We start from the raw sequence: 17,165 nt of genomic DNA on the forward strand, positions 1-17,165 counted from the left end.
TGTTGCGAGGATAAAATGCAAGAGGGGAGAACTGTGGGCATCACTCTGAGCTCCTTGGAGGGACAGTAGATACAAATAATTAAATCAAACATCAGCTGGATTGGCACTGAGCTCCCGAGTGATTTTGGGTAGGCTTGAGAGGATTGCCTCTTGGGCAGGGGGTGGGCGCAGGTTTAGCATGACAGAAATTATTGCATTTGTTTCTCCAAGGTTCTGTAACAGGCCAAAACCATACAGAAATGCACAAACAGCAGCAACAACAACAACAATAACCGAACTGTTATTAATAAGCTGTCTAAAATAGCAAGTGCAAGAATCTCATTATCTTTGATAAAAAAAGTCTTAACTATATTCCTCTTCTGCCTCATTAATATGGCGCTGCTAGCTTTATAGAATTGTTGCTTTTCTAATGAATATATGGTTCTCCCCTGGTGTTCCAATTAGCAGATGCCTTTAAATTGGACTCCATCCCCCTCCTTTTTTTTAGTGAGAAGGAAGGGGGTGTGTTTTTTCTTATTTGTACGTGTAGTTTCCTGTTTTTTCCCCCTAAGCATCAAAGAGAATTTTTCCCTCCCAGCTTCAGAAGCTATTTCAAGATAAGGGACTTCTCGCCTTCACTGGGGGACACTTCTTGGGGAGTCAAATGAGGGGGAAGTTCTAACTCTACTTGGCACACAGGAATGAAATGGCCCAGAGAGATACACAATTGAGGATTAGTTAAATTTGAGACCAGCACCACCTTAGAGACCAACAAGAGTTTTAGGGTTGGTCTCTAAGGCGCTAATAGATTCAAACCTAACTCTTCTACTGCAGACCAACACAGTTACCCTCGGAAACAATTGATTATTGTTTTATTTGTTTTTGCTATGAGCCTTTAGGTCTTTAGAAGTGGCATACACATGTTCTAAATAAAGAAATGGCTGTACGAATGGGCCCAGTTGTGTCCAGGTGGTGCAGTTTTACTAATATGACATGCATATGATCTCCTGGGAATGTGGAATGGTATAGTGGAGTCTGATCTCATCGGATCTGGGAAGCTAAGCAGGGTCTGTACTTGGATGGGAGATCAGCAACAAAGACTTTGCAGAGGAAGGCCAGTGGCAAACCACCTCTGCTTGCCTTGAAAAACCCTGCGGGGTCGGCATAAACTGTGACTTGATGGCACTTTACACACATACTTGATCTCCTACTGCATTGATAAAACACTCTGTCATACATAATGCAAATTATCATGTATCTGATGAAGTCACCTCTGGCTCTTAAAAGCTTATGCCACAATAACTTCAGTCTTCAGGGTACCCTACAAGGCTCTTTGTTGTTGGGAGTTCCAACAGATTGACATGGCTACTTCTCTGAGATGATTATGGCTTCCAGCTTCTGTTGTTCTTGGTCAACTGTATGTCCCAAGACTTCATCTAACCACATTGGTGTTATACCACAGGCTGGAAAAGGGCTTTATATATCTCTTTGGTATCTGTTGGTAGAAAACAAGTTAAGAGCTGGTCCATGTGCTGGTTCCATTACACAGACCTTATATCTATTTATTTAAAACCTTCTTTTGAAGCAAACTTAGCCTCCAGGATAACTCATTTATTCAGACATAAGAAGAAGAGAAGAAGAAGAGATTGAATTTATACCCTACGCTTCGCTCAGAGTCTCAGAGCGGCTTACAAACGCCTTTCCCTTCCCCTCCCCACAACAGACACCCTGTGAGGTAGGTGGGGCTGAGAGAGCTCTTTCCAGAACTGTCCTTGAGAGAACAACTCTGACAGAACTATGGTTTGCCCAAGGTCATCCAGCAGCAAGTGGAGGAGTGGGGAATCAAACCCAGCTCTCCCAGATTAGAGTCTCTGTGCATCACATTAATGCTTTACACTTCCTGTAGAAAACCAGAGTTGACACAGGGTAGCTCTAGAAATAACCAGAAACTATGGTTTTACCGTAGAGTTTCCAGCAGTTCCTATACCTACCTATATCACTTCTAGGGGTTTTTTTGTACTATGAGTGACACAACGCCACGCCCAATGTCACACTCCTCCCATATCCCCACCCACACCCCTCCTGCCAGTTGCCAGGCACTGTCTGACAAGCCTAACTTGTGTTCTTGATTACTCAAAGGGATGCCTGAGACACTCTTCACATCAAAGGGCCTTGGGTGCCCGACTCCTTTGTTATCTTCCTCGAGTCTCAGGAGACAGGTGGGAGATAGATCTTTTAAGTAGTAGACTATAGACTACGTTTGGCCAGCAGAACTTATGATTCACCAGCTGCATCTCGTGGCCTGAATGGCACTTGAAGCTGTTCTACCCAGGGCTTTTTTTGTAGAAAAAGGCCAGCAGGAACTTATTAGCATAACAGGCCACACCCAACAGCAGGAACTCATTAGCATATTAGACCACACCCCTAATATCACAGCTTATTGGCATATTAGGCCACACGCCCCCATGTTACCAGAAGTGTGGTCATCCAGCCACACCCACCTTTTGCTTCTTATTCTGTTTACTTTGTTGTCAAAACCCTGGGCTTTTTTTGTAGCAGGAACTTCTTTGCATGTTAGGCCACACACCCCTAATGTAGCCAATCCTAATGAGTGTCTGCTGTTAGGTGTGGCCTATTCCCACCCCCCAACCTCATGCAGTAAAGCTGCCAACCTGTGGGAAGGACTTTTTTCCTTTGTTCTAAGGGCCTCTGCTATATAGGAATGCCTTCCCCTCACCCTAAGAAAGTCAATTAGTGCTGTACTTAAGTTGCAGCCTCTGTGAAATGGACCAGTAAAGTGAAAGCGGCTGTGAAATTAACCAGCCAAGCCAGGGCTGGGTGAAATGGGTCAGCTAAGTAGCCCAAAGACTGTAATTACCAACAGTTACAATAAGCACCTCTTGCCCCTCCCCTTTTGAATTAGTGCCATTAGGCAGGAAGCTCAGCAAGATTGGAGGAAAGTAGTATTTGTGTGAGAGAGGGGGGTCTGCACAAATCCAGCCATTAGCATTTGTTTCTTTTTGCCTCTCTTTTTTGGAACACTTATTTCCCAGAATGAATGCTTCTCAGTTGTACAACAGGAATGCTCACATAACCCTTTAGAAGTGACGAAAACAAAGCAAATCTGCAACACCCATCCATGAAAGACCCCCCTTTGGAGCCAAAGCCTGTTTGTTTATTTAGAAATGTGTTGCCCACCTTGCTGCGGTTTGAGGCAGCTTTCGGTAATCAGAATTTTCAAGACGATCATTCGGAGCTCTCGTATATGAAATATCCGTTCAAACGTTCGCCCTTGTCAGCAAATGAGTAAAAGGACCAACAAGAATAAAAACTTTAAAAATAAAAAACTCCCAAGTCCTCCATACCAGTAGATTAACAAAAAGCCCTACAGAACACCTACATTTTACAAGGTCTCCAAAAAGGTTAGCAGAGCACAGAGACTTACGAACAGGGACAGGTTGGTCATCAAGGTCACTGGGGAGAGTCCCAATGGGGCAATGGCCTGGGAGGCAATGTTCCCTCTAAGCTGTGGAGTCCTGTGAGCAAAAATTCTGCTTTGTGAGCTGCTGTCATTAAAGGTGTGAGTGAGCGATTGGGCTGCTGCATAAATTAGTTTGTTCTGGAGCCATCCTTGCTGAGCGAAGACAAAAATGTGTGAGCTGGAGGCTAAAACACTGTGAGCTAGCTCACACTAACTCATCTTAGAGGGAACAATGCTGGGAGGCTGCCCTGAGCCTGGGGCAGCTGCACACAAAGTGGGCAGGAGCACTGCTGCAGCCACAAGGAAGGCAGGTGCAAAGGAGCCACTACAGCCACGCACCGGCAGCCCCTGTCTAGCAAAACGCAGGTGGGTGCAAGCCAGATGGGAACCGCAGTGAGCTTGCTCCTTCCCTCCCGCATCCACTGGGGGCATGGCCAGTCTCTCTCCCGCCTTCCCTTCCCCCTCTGTGTGGGAAACAGGGCCAGGGCCAGATTTGCCTCCTAGTCCACCCCTGCTAACATACCTCTAGTCGCAACCCATTTCATAGAACCAAAGTTGCCGTGGAGAGTGGAGAAGATCTGGGCTCTGACAAACAGTCAAGTGACCTTGACAGCTGGAGACACAGTTAGCAGAGCTCGTTGGGTTAGCGGTTAGCGAGCCTCTATAGGAGACATGGTCCTTCAGGCATCTGAGTGACAAAGGACTTTGTAGGTAAGAACCAGCCCCTTGAATCAAATGTCAAGATAAGTTGAGAGGCTCTGGAGTTGTATTCAAATGGCCTGAACGTGTGGCAGTGCCCAACACAGGCCAGATGACACATGGTAACGACTCACACCAGCAGAAGCTTCCAAGTTGTCTTTGAGGGTAGCCACAAGTAAAGTGTACTACAGCACTGGTGGTGGAAAGTGCTTTCAGATTGCAGCTGACCTATGGCCACCCCACAGGGTTTTCAAGGCAAGAGACGTTCAGAGGTGGTTCCCATTGCCTGCCTCTGTGTAGCAGCCTTGGACTTCCTTGGTGGCCAGTTTAGTGTAGTGGTTAAGTGCGCGGACTCTAATCTGGGAGAACCGGGTTTGATTCCCCACTCCTCCACTTGCAGCTGTTGGATGACCTTTTGCAAGGTATAGTTCTGCCAGAGCTGTTCTTGAAAGAGCAGTTCTGGAAAGAGCTCTCTCAGCCCCACCTACCTTACAGGGTGTCTGTTGTGGGAAGGGGAAGGGAAAGGAGTTTGTAAGCCACTCTGAGACTCCGAGTAAAGGGCGTGGTATAAATCTAGTCTCCGTCTCCTCCTCCTCCTCCTCCTCCTCCTCTCCATCCAAATACTAGCTTAGATTCCAGGATCAGAGAAGATTGGACTAGCCTGGGCTATCCTGGTCAGGGTGCTGTAGTAGTAATGTGATACAATGGCAGGGGTTCAAACCTGGGTCTACCTCAACACATGTCCAAAGGAAGGCAGTAAGGTACAGTTTTCACAGCAAAGGATATGAGCAGCTGTTGGGAGTCTGAACAACTCCCCAAGCCCTCTCCAAGCACTTTCCACCCTGCCAAGGTCACTCTGGTGTGAGAGCTTGTCTGAGGGGGGGGGGGGTAAGAGTTCAACTCCCTCCACACTAGGTCCTCTTTTTGCTTTTAAAAGACATCCCACCCTGTCTTTCTTTTAATGGGCTTGGGGCAGCTTACTGTTTAAACACAGGGGACTGCTACTGCTTCTTATTTGTCCCATAATCTTAAAACCAATTTTTCCCTAAGGAACTATTTCCTTTTAGGATTGAAATTAACTAGGATTTATGTTCCCAGATGTGTCCACACAAGCTGTGGGGCAGGCTGACAGACTTCCCTTCCTCCCCACAACAAAGTTCTTTCATCCGCAAATAAAGTTCCCATCCCTTTTCCATTTTATCTCTAGAAGAGGAATACACAATCAGTGTTTGTGCAATAGGAGCTCAGGGGGTGGGGTGGGGCAGTGTTCATAATTTTATTTTTATTTTTAAGTTATGGACTGGAATGCAGCTAAACATATGAACAAGAAGTCTTGGCAGAAAGTCTGCAAGGGAGAAAGAAGCATTGTAACTGTGCACGCAGGTAAAGGGATCAACCGAGAGCTATTCAGATTGGGAGAAGGCTTTGTTATTGACTTTAGATGCACCCATATTTGCTTAAAACCAGATGATAATATTTGCCTGCTGAGTCTAAACAGCCAGGCTGTAGTCCCTGAGGAGGAGAATTCTAGCCTAGCAGGGAGGATGGCAGATTCTTCTACGGAGACAGCAGCATCCCTCCCCCTATGCTGACCCCCGTGTCTCCAACATCCATCCCCCCTCCCCAAACGATGACAAATGGAGTTATAATATTGGTTGTTGAACCATAAGCAGCAGATAAATGTGCTTCTGAGAACTACCATTAAGTCCCTAAATGGATTATATATATTTGGTTTAGAAACCTAATATTTAATATTAGTATACTCTCCAGTGGTTGGCTTTATTTCTCTTGATAATCTATTCCCACTTCATTTCCTTTTAGATTCCTAAGCTCATTAAATCTTTCATATTGCAAGTTATTTTCTGTTCTAAACAAAATAAAAGACACGCCATCACCTTTTCTTTTTCTTTTTTTCTTTCTTTTCTGTTTTTGGAAGCATCTAATTTTTTCTCTCCCTTTTTGCTCCCAGGCTGAGAGGAGCAAAGAGGGAGGCAGGGAGATGAACATTCTTTTAAATGATGAATTTTGAGGCTGCTTTACGAGTCAGCTGGAATTGCTAACCATATTGAGGACTGTAAAAGCTTGTGAAAGGCAGCACGGTAAATGATGCTTGAAATGGCATTTGTTGTATGCGACATCAGATGCTTACAAGGTATCTTTATGTACGTGTTCTTGGTCAGGGCGAGGCTTAAACTGCATGTGATGGTGCGAGACCCCATTTGTTTAAATGGTTAGAGTGCCGGACTAGGACCGGGGGAAGTAGAAGAGTAGGTTTTTATATCCCACTTTCCTCTACCCTACGGAGTCTCAGAGCTTACAGCTGCCTTTCCCTTCTTCTCCCCAGAACAGGCACCTTGAGAGGTAGGTCGGGCCGAGACAGTTTCGAGAGAACCGTGACTGGCCCAAGGTCACCCAGCAGGTTTCTTATGTGGAGGAGCGGGGAATCAAACCCGGTTCTCCAGATTAGAGTCCGCTGCCCTTAACCGCTATCAAGCTCGCTGAGTGACCTTGTTCCAGTCACTCTTGTTGTTGCAGGAGTGTGCAAGCTTTCGTGCTCCACAGAACTCTGGATTTGGAGCAAGAGTTCTTTGGCGCTCAAAACACTAATCCAACGATGCCTCACCACCTTACCTGTTCAGTTTCTCATTCACATTTGCAGTCAATGGCTTTTGCATTTCCTGTTTCTCTTTGCAGCACCAGCCATCATTTTCTTTGATAGAACGTTTCTGGTCGCTTTCAGGACCTGCCGCATCTGTTTAGAAAGGCCCAAAATTTATGCCCCCCCCCTCTGCTTTCTTCCACCCCCATCCGTTAGCGTTGTTTTGATGAGGACAGAGTCCTTGAGTGCACCGTGCTGTACGAGGATTCATTATTGCGACAAGTCTATTTTAAGCCAATTTCCATCAGGTTTATTACACCCTGTGAATTCATTACACTTCCGCTCACCTGTGTTGGAGGCGTGTGACGGAGTTATCACCTTCCTCACGCAGGGCAGGGATGGATGGCTGAGTGGCTCCGTTTTAAGACCTAATGGCCTCTTATTTAATACAGTTTTATCTTCATCCTCCCTTAGCAATCATCGCCTTAAAAAATATAATCTCCATTATATCCATTTGGGTTCTCAGCTGCAGAACAAATCAATGCCTCCTCTCTGACAGTTCTGAGATGGTTTAAGTGTGTTTGAAATCCGAGGAATCAATTGCACCCAGGTGCACAGAGAGAGGCAGGTAAAGTGGAGGGCTCTTTCCCCCTAGAGAGAAATGGCTGGCGAGATTGGCTCCTGTTCTCATGACACAGCAGCTTTGTTTCAATTTCGTCCCCTTCAGAAATATCGCTATGAGTGCTAAATCTTCCATGCCTGACTGCAGAGAGCGAGAGACCAGTACAAAGTTACATTTCACTTTGGACTGACAGGTGGAAAGCCATAATCATGTCCCCTTTCTTTGTGACGAATGATGACTTTTCAAGACGTAAAATGGATCGGGGATGGCCAACGTCGATGAATGGGACGTGCCAGCGTGTTCGGCAAACAGTGCACGGTTCGCAAGGAGCACCCTTTCTTTCCTTCTTTCGGGGTTTAATTGAAAGAAGGGTTTTTCACCATTAGGAGGAGAAAAAGAATGTACATTTGCGCTTGCAGAGAAAAAAGGCAATGGGTGGAGCCACTGGAGGATGCAGAACTCTCAAGGGTCTGCTTTCTCCGGCTGGTACTCTCCAGTGTATGTCCAGTGATGTTCTCAGTGATGCATCTTATCCTGAGGCCTAGTCATGGCTACAGCACTACGTTTTGTTATGAGCAGCTCAATGCTTGGAGATCCATTATGGTGCTGTACTTGAGACAGGACAGAAGGGACCCAGCCATCATGTCTGCTCAAGGACCATGGGCCAGTCACCCTCCGTCAGCCTAACCTATCAGGATAAAGTAGGGGAGGAGGATGTATGCCTCCCTGAATTGCCCGGAAGAAGGACAGGAGGAAAAGAAGGCAATAAATAAATAAATGCGACATGAAGGGGATACGATCTTTCCAGCAACATCTAGACAAGTACTATGGTGATGTTGCCCCCTTTGGGCCTCACTTTAATGGCCAAGTTAGTGCCCTGTCCTTGAGTGCAGATTTCGAGAGCAGATGACCATTGTTCCCTCTAAGCTGAGTTAGTGTGAGCTAGCTCACAGTCTTTTAGCCTCCAGCTCACACATTTTTGTCTTAGCTCAGAGAGAATAGCTCCAGAGCAAAATGATTTATGCCACAGCCAAATCACTCGCTCACAACTTTCATGCCAGTAGCTCACAAGGTAGAATTTTTACTCACAAGACTCCACTCACTTTAATGGCCAAGTTAGTGCCCTGTCCTTGAGTGCAGATTTCGAGAGCAGATGACCATTGTTCCCTCTAAGCTGAGTTAGTGTGAGCTAGCTCACAGTTTTTTAGCCTCCAGCTCACACATTTTTGTCTTAGCTCAGAGAGAATAGCTCCAGAGCAAAATGATTTATGCCACAGCCAAATCACTCGCTCACAACTTTCATGCCAGTAGCTCACAAGGTAGAATTTTTACTCACAAGACACAGCTTAGAGGGACCTTTGCAGACGGCCTAAGCTTGTAGTTCAAGTGGTGAGCCTCCTTTCAGCTAAAAGTTTTATTAGGGACTGCATTGTTCCAATTTAGTTTTTATTTATTGGCAATCCAAATGGGAGTGAGGCAATCTAACGTTTCCAGCAATAGGCTGATGGGTCAGCTGCCCAGGAGAGATTCTGTCTGCAAGTAGGTGACACCATTTGTTGTTTCATAAGCTCATCACTGGTTTTTGTGAACTGAAAAAGAGCAAAACACCACAGAGTAACAGAGTAGTAAAAGGGGAAATGTTTGTGTACTGGGGCAATAATGGGAATACCAGAAAGAAAAGCAACATGGCAAGAGGTGACTGTGAAGACACAGGTTTACTGCTCGGTTGGGTCTCCCTGGAGTTAAGGAACTAGGATTACTTGGGGATACAAAGCCATTTTCTGCCTCCGAAAAGCAAATTTCCCTTATAGTATATGAGAGGGTTGTTTGTTTTTAAAGATCTGCACCTTCAGGATAGGTCAGTGACCCCCAGTGTGTTGCCTGTGGGTGCCTTCTGTTACATTTCCTGGTTCCCACTTCCTTCTCCCTGAAAGCGTCTCTTGTCCAAAGCAAAGAGCCAGTCCTGACTTTCCTCCACCTTAGCAGAGCAGAAGACGCTTTCGAATAGGCCAGGAGACATCACCTTTGTGTCTGCAGGGAGCAGCAATTGGAAAACAGCTGTCTCCATCATAGAAAGATGTTTGGCTTGGGATCCCCCGACATTCTGTGACTGGCTCCCAGCCACCATAAGCAGCCATTTTGTTGTTGGCCATGCCTACCACGGCAGCCATTTTGTGGTGGTGCCCACAACCTGTTCTCAAAATTCCAAACATGCTCACAGGCTCAACAAGGTTGGGGACCCCATAGGTGTGTGCTTTTGCATGCTCCCTTTCAGCACCAAGTGACTGTGAAAACTGCGCTGACCGGAGTGTCAGATATGTGATTCAAAGCCGCTTCCCTCCCCATGCCCTGTAACCTTACCCTGCCCATGGGTTAATACGTTATTTACAAAAGTCATTTTTGTGTGTGCAAACCTGCTGGAAGGGCAAGAAAACAAAACCAGATCAAGAAATCCCAGCCTGCAGGTCAGTCTGAGGAATTCCACAGTGCATGGAATGTTATCAAGCAATCCATTCGAGCTGTCTTTCTTCATACCTGCCATTTCCATCCATCGAACTCACAGTTCCTGGTAAACAACATCCTTTCCCTGGCTGAGAAGAATGTGATCAAAGATATCTCTCTACCATCTTCCTTTCTCAGGTGTGCCTCTTCTCTCCCCCCCCCCCCCCCCCTTTTTTGCTTATTCAAACCACCGTCTCTCAAAAGGCTGCCTCAGAGGCAAACGTTGTAAGGGGATACGTCCGTTTCCCTCTTAACCGAGAGCTTCAATCTTGCAAAACAGCCAGCTCTCTCCTTTCTGTGGAGAGGCAGCCGGCTTCTAATCAGGTTTCACTCCTTTGTTGTAGCTATTGATCCTCAGCACTGTAAGATGCAAATAGCCAGGCCTGACAGGATTCAGGGTGTTTTATCATCAATGGAGAGTAATTATGCTTGGCTGCACCAATATTGGATTGTAAAGCCCCAGGATAATGTGCAAGGTAAAGACATTTAGAAGGCAGTCCACCTTGGGGATTTGTGTAAATGTGATGGATAGAGTGAGAGAAGGATGGCTGAATTACAGCCCTGGGGGACTGACAGACGCATGAAGCGGGGGAGGGAGGAGGAGGGGAAGGTAGCCTTGGTGATCTCGTAGGGGGAGAAGAGATAGTGCTGCTGACGTTGATTCCGAGCCCCAACATGGATGCAAGCCTATAATTTTCTGTTACTGTCTGATCTTTGCAACGGGCCCGTGGACTTGTGGAAGGAAACACGCACGCTGAACATCGCTGTTGGGTCCAGTCAACTCTTTGACCTGCTAGCTGTATGTAACGGGTTGGGAAACCATGTCAGATTGGTCCCAGATTTATTTGAGGGGGGGGGGGTTGACTGAAATAGGGAGATGTGCAAGTGCAGAAGGGCAAGTGCAGAAGGGCTGGGCAGTCAGTGAGCAAGAATATTTGGATAAATATTGAGAGAAGAGGAGATGCCGCGGATGCTGGGCCTTAATGTGTGTAAATGCGCCTTAATGTGGGCAGTGTATTGGCTGCTCCATGAGGGTGCAAAAGTTCTTAACTCAAATGCTTGGGGGTCCCCCTGCTAATCCTTGTTCCATCACCCATGCCAAATTGAAATCCTAGTGTACAGAATTTAGCAACGTAATGTGCATCCCTTTAGCCACTGATCGCCACTGGGTACTACAAAGAGAACAACCCAGGCTTTCTGCAGACTCAGCATTCTCCTTCCTAGGTGTTCCTTGATCTTTCCTTTTCTTACCTCTGTTTAGAAGTTCCCCTTGTATGGTGTGTGGCTTTTGTAAGGTTAGAGTTTGATTGTCCTTAGTCATTTAGGTTTGTTTGTTTATTTTTCACATTTGTACCCCACCCTCCCAGCCAAGGCCTGCTCAGGGTAAATCACCAAAAAACATTTAAAATACTACAATAAACCATTTAAAACAGTATTGGAAGATTTATAATGTAAGAAGAGAAGAGAAGCCATGCTGGATCAGGCCAGTGGCCCATCCAGTCCAACACTCTGTGTCACACAGTGGCCAAAACCCAGGTGTCATCAGGAGGTCCACCAGTGGGGCCAGAAGCCCTAGAACAAAGAATACAGAGCATCAGACATAGTGTTCTTTCGATACCTTGTGACTAGTAGCCACTGATTGACCCCTGCTCCATATGTTTATCCAATCCACAGTTGAAGTTGTCTATGTTTGTAGCTGCCACCACTTCCTGCAGCAGTGGATTCCACGTGTTAATTACATCTCTTCATCAGCGTTTCCCACAACTGATTTAACCATTGCATTTTTATCTCACCTTTCCTCCAAGGACAGTACAAGGCTGTACAGTCCACTCTACCTTTACCCAAAATCACCCACTTTGCTCGGAGGCTTAGCAGGGCAGTTCTCCCCGGTCTCATCTGGCACAGTCACAGACTATTTACACCCCACCCCACTGGTATATCTTTGAGTGTCCTATTTTATTCTGTGATGCTGCCATCTTTATTGTTAAAAGAACATGCTGGCCATCTCCCCAAAATCACCCACTTTGCTCGGAGGCTAAGCAGGACAGTTCTCCCTGGTCTCATCTGGCACAGTCACAGACCATTTACACCCCACCCCACTGGTATATCTTCGAGTGTCCTATTTTAGTCTGTGATGCTGCCATCTTTATTGTTAAAAGAACATGCTGGCCATCTCTCTCAATATTTCTGCTTTGTTTTCATAAGGAAAGCAAGACCACGCCGGCTCCTTTTGGCCCCACATTTAATGAACTAGAGGGGGGAAAGCACGAAAAATGTGACTCAAAAGACAGTGGCTTTGGGGGGATCAATCTAGAGTGCTCAGCATCTTGCAGGAGAGACCCTCTTAATGGATAAATAGCAGTCTCTCATATTGACATAAGAATCAGGCTAACCTTTGCAGAATCTGGTGGAGGAAGGAGCTAAGCTTTCTTAGCTGTGGGGGGAAAATGTATCTCTCCACAGAGATGCTGTGTTAGCTCACTAATCCCCAGCTCTGATCACTGTGGACTCGTAAGTAGGCTCAGGGAGGGAAAATCTCCTTTCCTGGTGGTTATTCATGCCGTGCCAATCTCATACCTGTCAGAAAGAAAATGTTGAGCCATTTTCCTTCCCGTATCTATGAAATTTTGGAGATGGGTTGTAGCTAAAAGGGATTTCCTGGTGAGACAATTGTGACGGGCAATTCCCAAGGAATGCCTGTCATTACGCATACCACTGAATTCCTGAAACTGAAATTTGTCCTGACTTCTTCATTTTAAGCTGCAATGTACACGCCTGTCAATCAGATGGTTTTTTAAAAAGTTTTTTTTTAAACAAGAAATGGGACTAAGATCAGCCAAGTTTCTTGGCACGCAACACCTGTTATGTAGGGTGTGCCTATATGGCATGTCAAGAGAGACTCAAACTGGCAGTGACCCGCAAAGAACAGTTAATGAACACCATGTTCACACATGGACTGTAGCTTTGGTCCCGTAAGCCGTTAACACTCTGATTCCTGAGGCCCTCTTCACACACGCAGGAGAATGGAGGGGCAAAATGTTGAGAAGACAGGAGAAGCTTGCGCGGCTTTAGACTGCAGATCAGGGTTACCATTCCCCGGTTTGGGGCGGGGAATTCCTCTGCTTTTGTGGGCTCCTGCCCACCACCGGCCAGCTGGCCAATGGGAGGAAATCCCCCCCCAAGAGTAAAGTTGGACAATATGACCCGGAAGTGACATATGTACGTCAGTGATGTCATGGCAGGGGGTGACGCTCTGGTTTTTGGGGAAAACTATGGTTTGAGGGCGATTTTACCATAGAGTTTTGCCCAAAAACCAGAGTGTCTCCCCCAACATCCCCACATAACTTCCAGGTGATGTGAGATGTCACTTCCGGTGACGTCAGCACATCGGGGGTGACACTTCCAGCTCCCAGAGTATCCCCCCCATTCTCCTGCTGGTGTCTTGAAGAGACCTGGCAACCCTACTGCAGATGGAGAATCTCGTATTTGGGTTTCCTCACCGTGTTTAAAAACTCCCTGCAAACGGAAAGCCAGCAGAGCGAGTGGAGACAGGTGCATGAGATTATTGTCTGTTTGCAGTGAGTGTTTTTTCCTTTTCCGTAAAAGAATGGTCAAAGCTGAAAACTGCCTCCTGCAGTCTGGAAGTGGTGTGGTCCCTTCCCATCACTCCTTTCTCCTGCATGAATGAAAGAAAGAAGCCTGAGGGAACGGCTACATTCAAGACCAGAAGCATCTTAGAGACCAGTAAGATTTTGGAGGATATAAGCTTTTGAGAATCGAAAGCTCCCTCCATCAAGAACCTGAGAGACTCTTTGAGCTCTGCCATCTTTCAGGGAATGCAGGAAAGTTCTCATCCAGTAATGAGGCATCAAACCAGAGGCTGATAAGGAATCGTGGTTTATTAGTTCAAAAGTGACTAACACATTTCTAAAAGAATGAAGGTTGTGTACTCAGATAGCACAGGCAGCCGCAATTGGTAGCCTTCCTGGACTAGAGCCAAAGGACGTTGTTGGGCATAGAGCCAGGCCAACAGAGCCAGAACTGGATCTGGGAGACCCAAGTTCAGATCTCCACTCTGCCAGGGGAGCTTGCTGGGTGACCTTGGGCCAGTCACACTCTCTCAGCCTAACCTGCCTCACAGGAGGATAAAATGGAGGAGGAGAGACTGAGGTATGCTGCCCTGAGCTGCTTAGACAAAGCGTATGATTAAAATGTACTAAATAAACAGTCCTACCTCTCTCTTTTTTTGTAGCACTGTGTGCAGCTGCCTGCTAAACGGCTCATTAGACTGAATACTGAGGAATGAGGAAAGGCTACATCGTTATTAACCTATTTAAATATAAATATAAATATAAAAGATATAAAAATAAAGCTCAGCTAATAGTACTCAAGTACCAAGCTGCGGTGGCTCAAGTGGTTAAGATGCTGAACTGCAGGCTGTGGCAGGTCGGTAGTTCAGCAGTTCGAGACCCGGGTTGCCGCATGACGGAGTGAGCTCCCGTCTCTAGTTCCAGCTCCTGCCAACCTAGCAGTTCGAAAGCAAGAAATTGCAAGTAGATAAATAGGTACCACTTCGGTGGGAAGGTAACAGCCTTGGTGTTTAGTCATGCCGGCCACATGACCACGGAAACATCTTCGGACAGTGCTGGCTCTTCGGCTTTGAAACGGAGATGAGCACCGCAACCCTAGAGTCGGATTCGAGTGGCTTTCGAACAAGGGAACCTTTACCTTTACCTTTTTAACCAACATATCACGATATCAAACAACAGAAACACACCAGCAGTAACAAACTAAAGCTTCCTTCTGCTGAGTCAACCTATCTGTCCATCTTGCCAAGTATTGTCTACGTTGACGGGCAGGAGCTCTCCAGAGTCCCATTGAATAAAAGGTCTTTTGGAAGGCCCTACCTGTGGTAGCACAGACAGAATGGGGCCTCCCGCATGCCATGCAGATGCACCAACTCTGGCCTGTTGCCCTTCACCAGAAGACTGGGTCCATCTAGCTCAGCATTGCCTGCTTGGACTGGCAGCTGCTCTCCAGGATCTCAGTCTTCACCAACCGCCAATATCCCTTTACTAGAGATGTTGGGGAGCTGACCTGAATCTTCTGCATGCGAAGTGTGTGCTCTCTCCCCTTATTGGTATTTTTTTAATGGTAGCATTGGCATGAAATAATCCTATACAATTCACTTGCTGTTCAAACAAAACAAAGTCATTGCCAAGACAAGAAGAGAAGAAGCCAAGCAGGCTTCTCCTGGGAGAGAGTTCCCAAAGCCTCGGTATTGATTGCTAGAAAGGCCTTGCCCTGTCTTGTTCACTTACGTATTTTACTTGCAGAGGTGTGAGTCTGGGAGTACATAGGAGGGCCCAAGTGTGTATTTGACTGGCGCACACATATTTTAGGCTTTTGGCACACTTCCCCATGAAGCTGGCCACCATCGAATTGCATAAGAACATTAGAGCAGCCCTGCTGGATCAGGCCAATGGTCCATCTTATCCAGTCTTGTTTCACTCGGTGGCCACCAATACTCCCTGTAAGCTGTGGAGTCTTGTGAGCAAAAATTCTGCTTTGTGAGCTGTTGGCATTAAAGTGGTGAGTGAGCGATTTGGCTGCTGCATCAGTTAGTTTGCTCTGGAGCCATCCTCCCTGAGCTAAGAAAAAAATGTGTGAGCTGGAGGCTAAAAACCTGTGAGCTAGCTCACACTAACTCAGCTTAGAGGGAACACTGGTGGCCACAGAGAAATACATAAGGAGGATCCACAGACAGCATCTCTCCCCCAGCTGACTGCTTCCCAGCATTTGTTTCCCTGGCCTCTTGTTCATGCCCTGGGCAGTTTACAAATGAACTGACTGATTACCAATAAAAACTGTAGCCAAGATTGGATTCCTCTCGTTCTTCAAGGAGAGCAAGACAACGTGTAGGAGATTTTCCCATTACCTCATGGAATTGGTTAGGCTGAGAGATGGAGGTTCGTTCAAGGTGAGCTCAGTGGTTGTCGTTCCAACTGTGGTCTTTCCAGCTATAAGGGATCTTGAACAGCAGGGCTGGGAAAGTTAGGTGGGGTAAAGAGTGCCGAGAGAGACAGACCAGTTGTCTGATTCTGTAGACACTGTGCATAAAGAGAAGAACCATAACTTCATGGAAGAGCAGAAGCTATTCTTTTTTGGTAATTTTGTTTTGTATTTTTATGTGTGCGTGCGTGGGTGGGTGTGCGCATGTGTGTGAGCGTATGTGCACCTGGAAGTCATGGCAACCTCTGGTGACTGACCCCTGCTGAGGCCTGGAGGATATTCAGAGAGGTGGCTGAATAAAGCCTGCCCCCACCTCCCACCTCTGGTATTCCTTGGAGGTCGCCCTTCCAAGTACTTGCCAGAGTCGACCCTGCTTGGCTTCTGAGATCTGACAAGATTGGGTTTGCCTGGGCTATCCAGGGCAGGGCAAGCTCTGCTTGTTTCAGTTCCGGCCATCTCTGGTTAAAAGAGCCCAGGCGGCAAATGTCGGGAGAAAGGCTATTCCCAAGACCCTGGAGAGCTGCAACCAATCAGAGCAGGCAGTACCGAACTAAGTGGACCTGGAGGTCTGACTTGGCACATCGTATATTCAGCTTCCGGGGACCGAGGAGACAAATTTCAGTGATTGCTCTTCTGTGTTGAATTTACCAAAGGCTCTAGGATAATTTAATTAAACTTGGCGTCTTATAGCCAAAGATGCTGTAAGGTGCTTCAGAAAACTGTAAGGCCCTTAGGAAGGCATTGAAAAATCGGTGAGAAAAGGAAACTTTGTCCCGCTAAATGTACGTAAACAGATATAGATATATCCAGCTATCTATGCCTTCCAGAGCTAAACATAGATTCTATAAGTCTGCCAGTGCATCTTAAGCCTAAATGCCTAGCGTATATGGGGAATCAATACTCTATACGTGCATATTTTGCAAATGTAAAACACATGTGCGTAATTGTATTTGCTGTACCCTACACCAAAGTAGTTATTTTTTTTTATTGGGAAAATTGTTAGATTTGATGGCAGTATGTAATTAGTAGCTTGCCAGCCCTAATTACAGGCCTGTGCTCCAGAAGTGATGTAGCGCTCTGATGCGCAGGCTATGGTGTACCACGAAACAGGAGTTTGGAAGCGTGCCACCTTGCTGGATCATCAGATATTTGACATGGCAAAAGGGGGGGTGGGTTGGCTGCTGAAGTTTATGTGGTGACAGGAGTGGGAAGGGAGCGCTCAGGACTGCAAACCAGAAGGCTTTCTTTGTTAAGTGAACCACAATCGTAAC

The sequence above is a fragment of the Gekko japonicus genome, unplaced genomic scaffold (assembly GCF_001447785.1).
Source record: "Gekko japonicus isolate JY-2015 unplaced genomic scaffold, Gekko_japonicus_V1.1 scaffold137, whole genome shotgun sequence".
Taxonomy (NCBI): Eukaryota; Metazoa; Chordata; class Lepidosauria; order Squamata; family Gekkonidae; genus Gekko; species Gekko japonicus.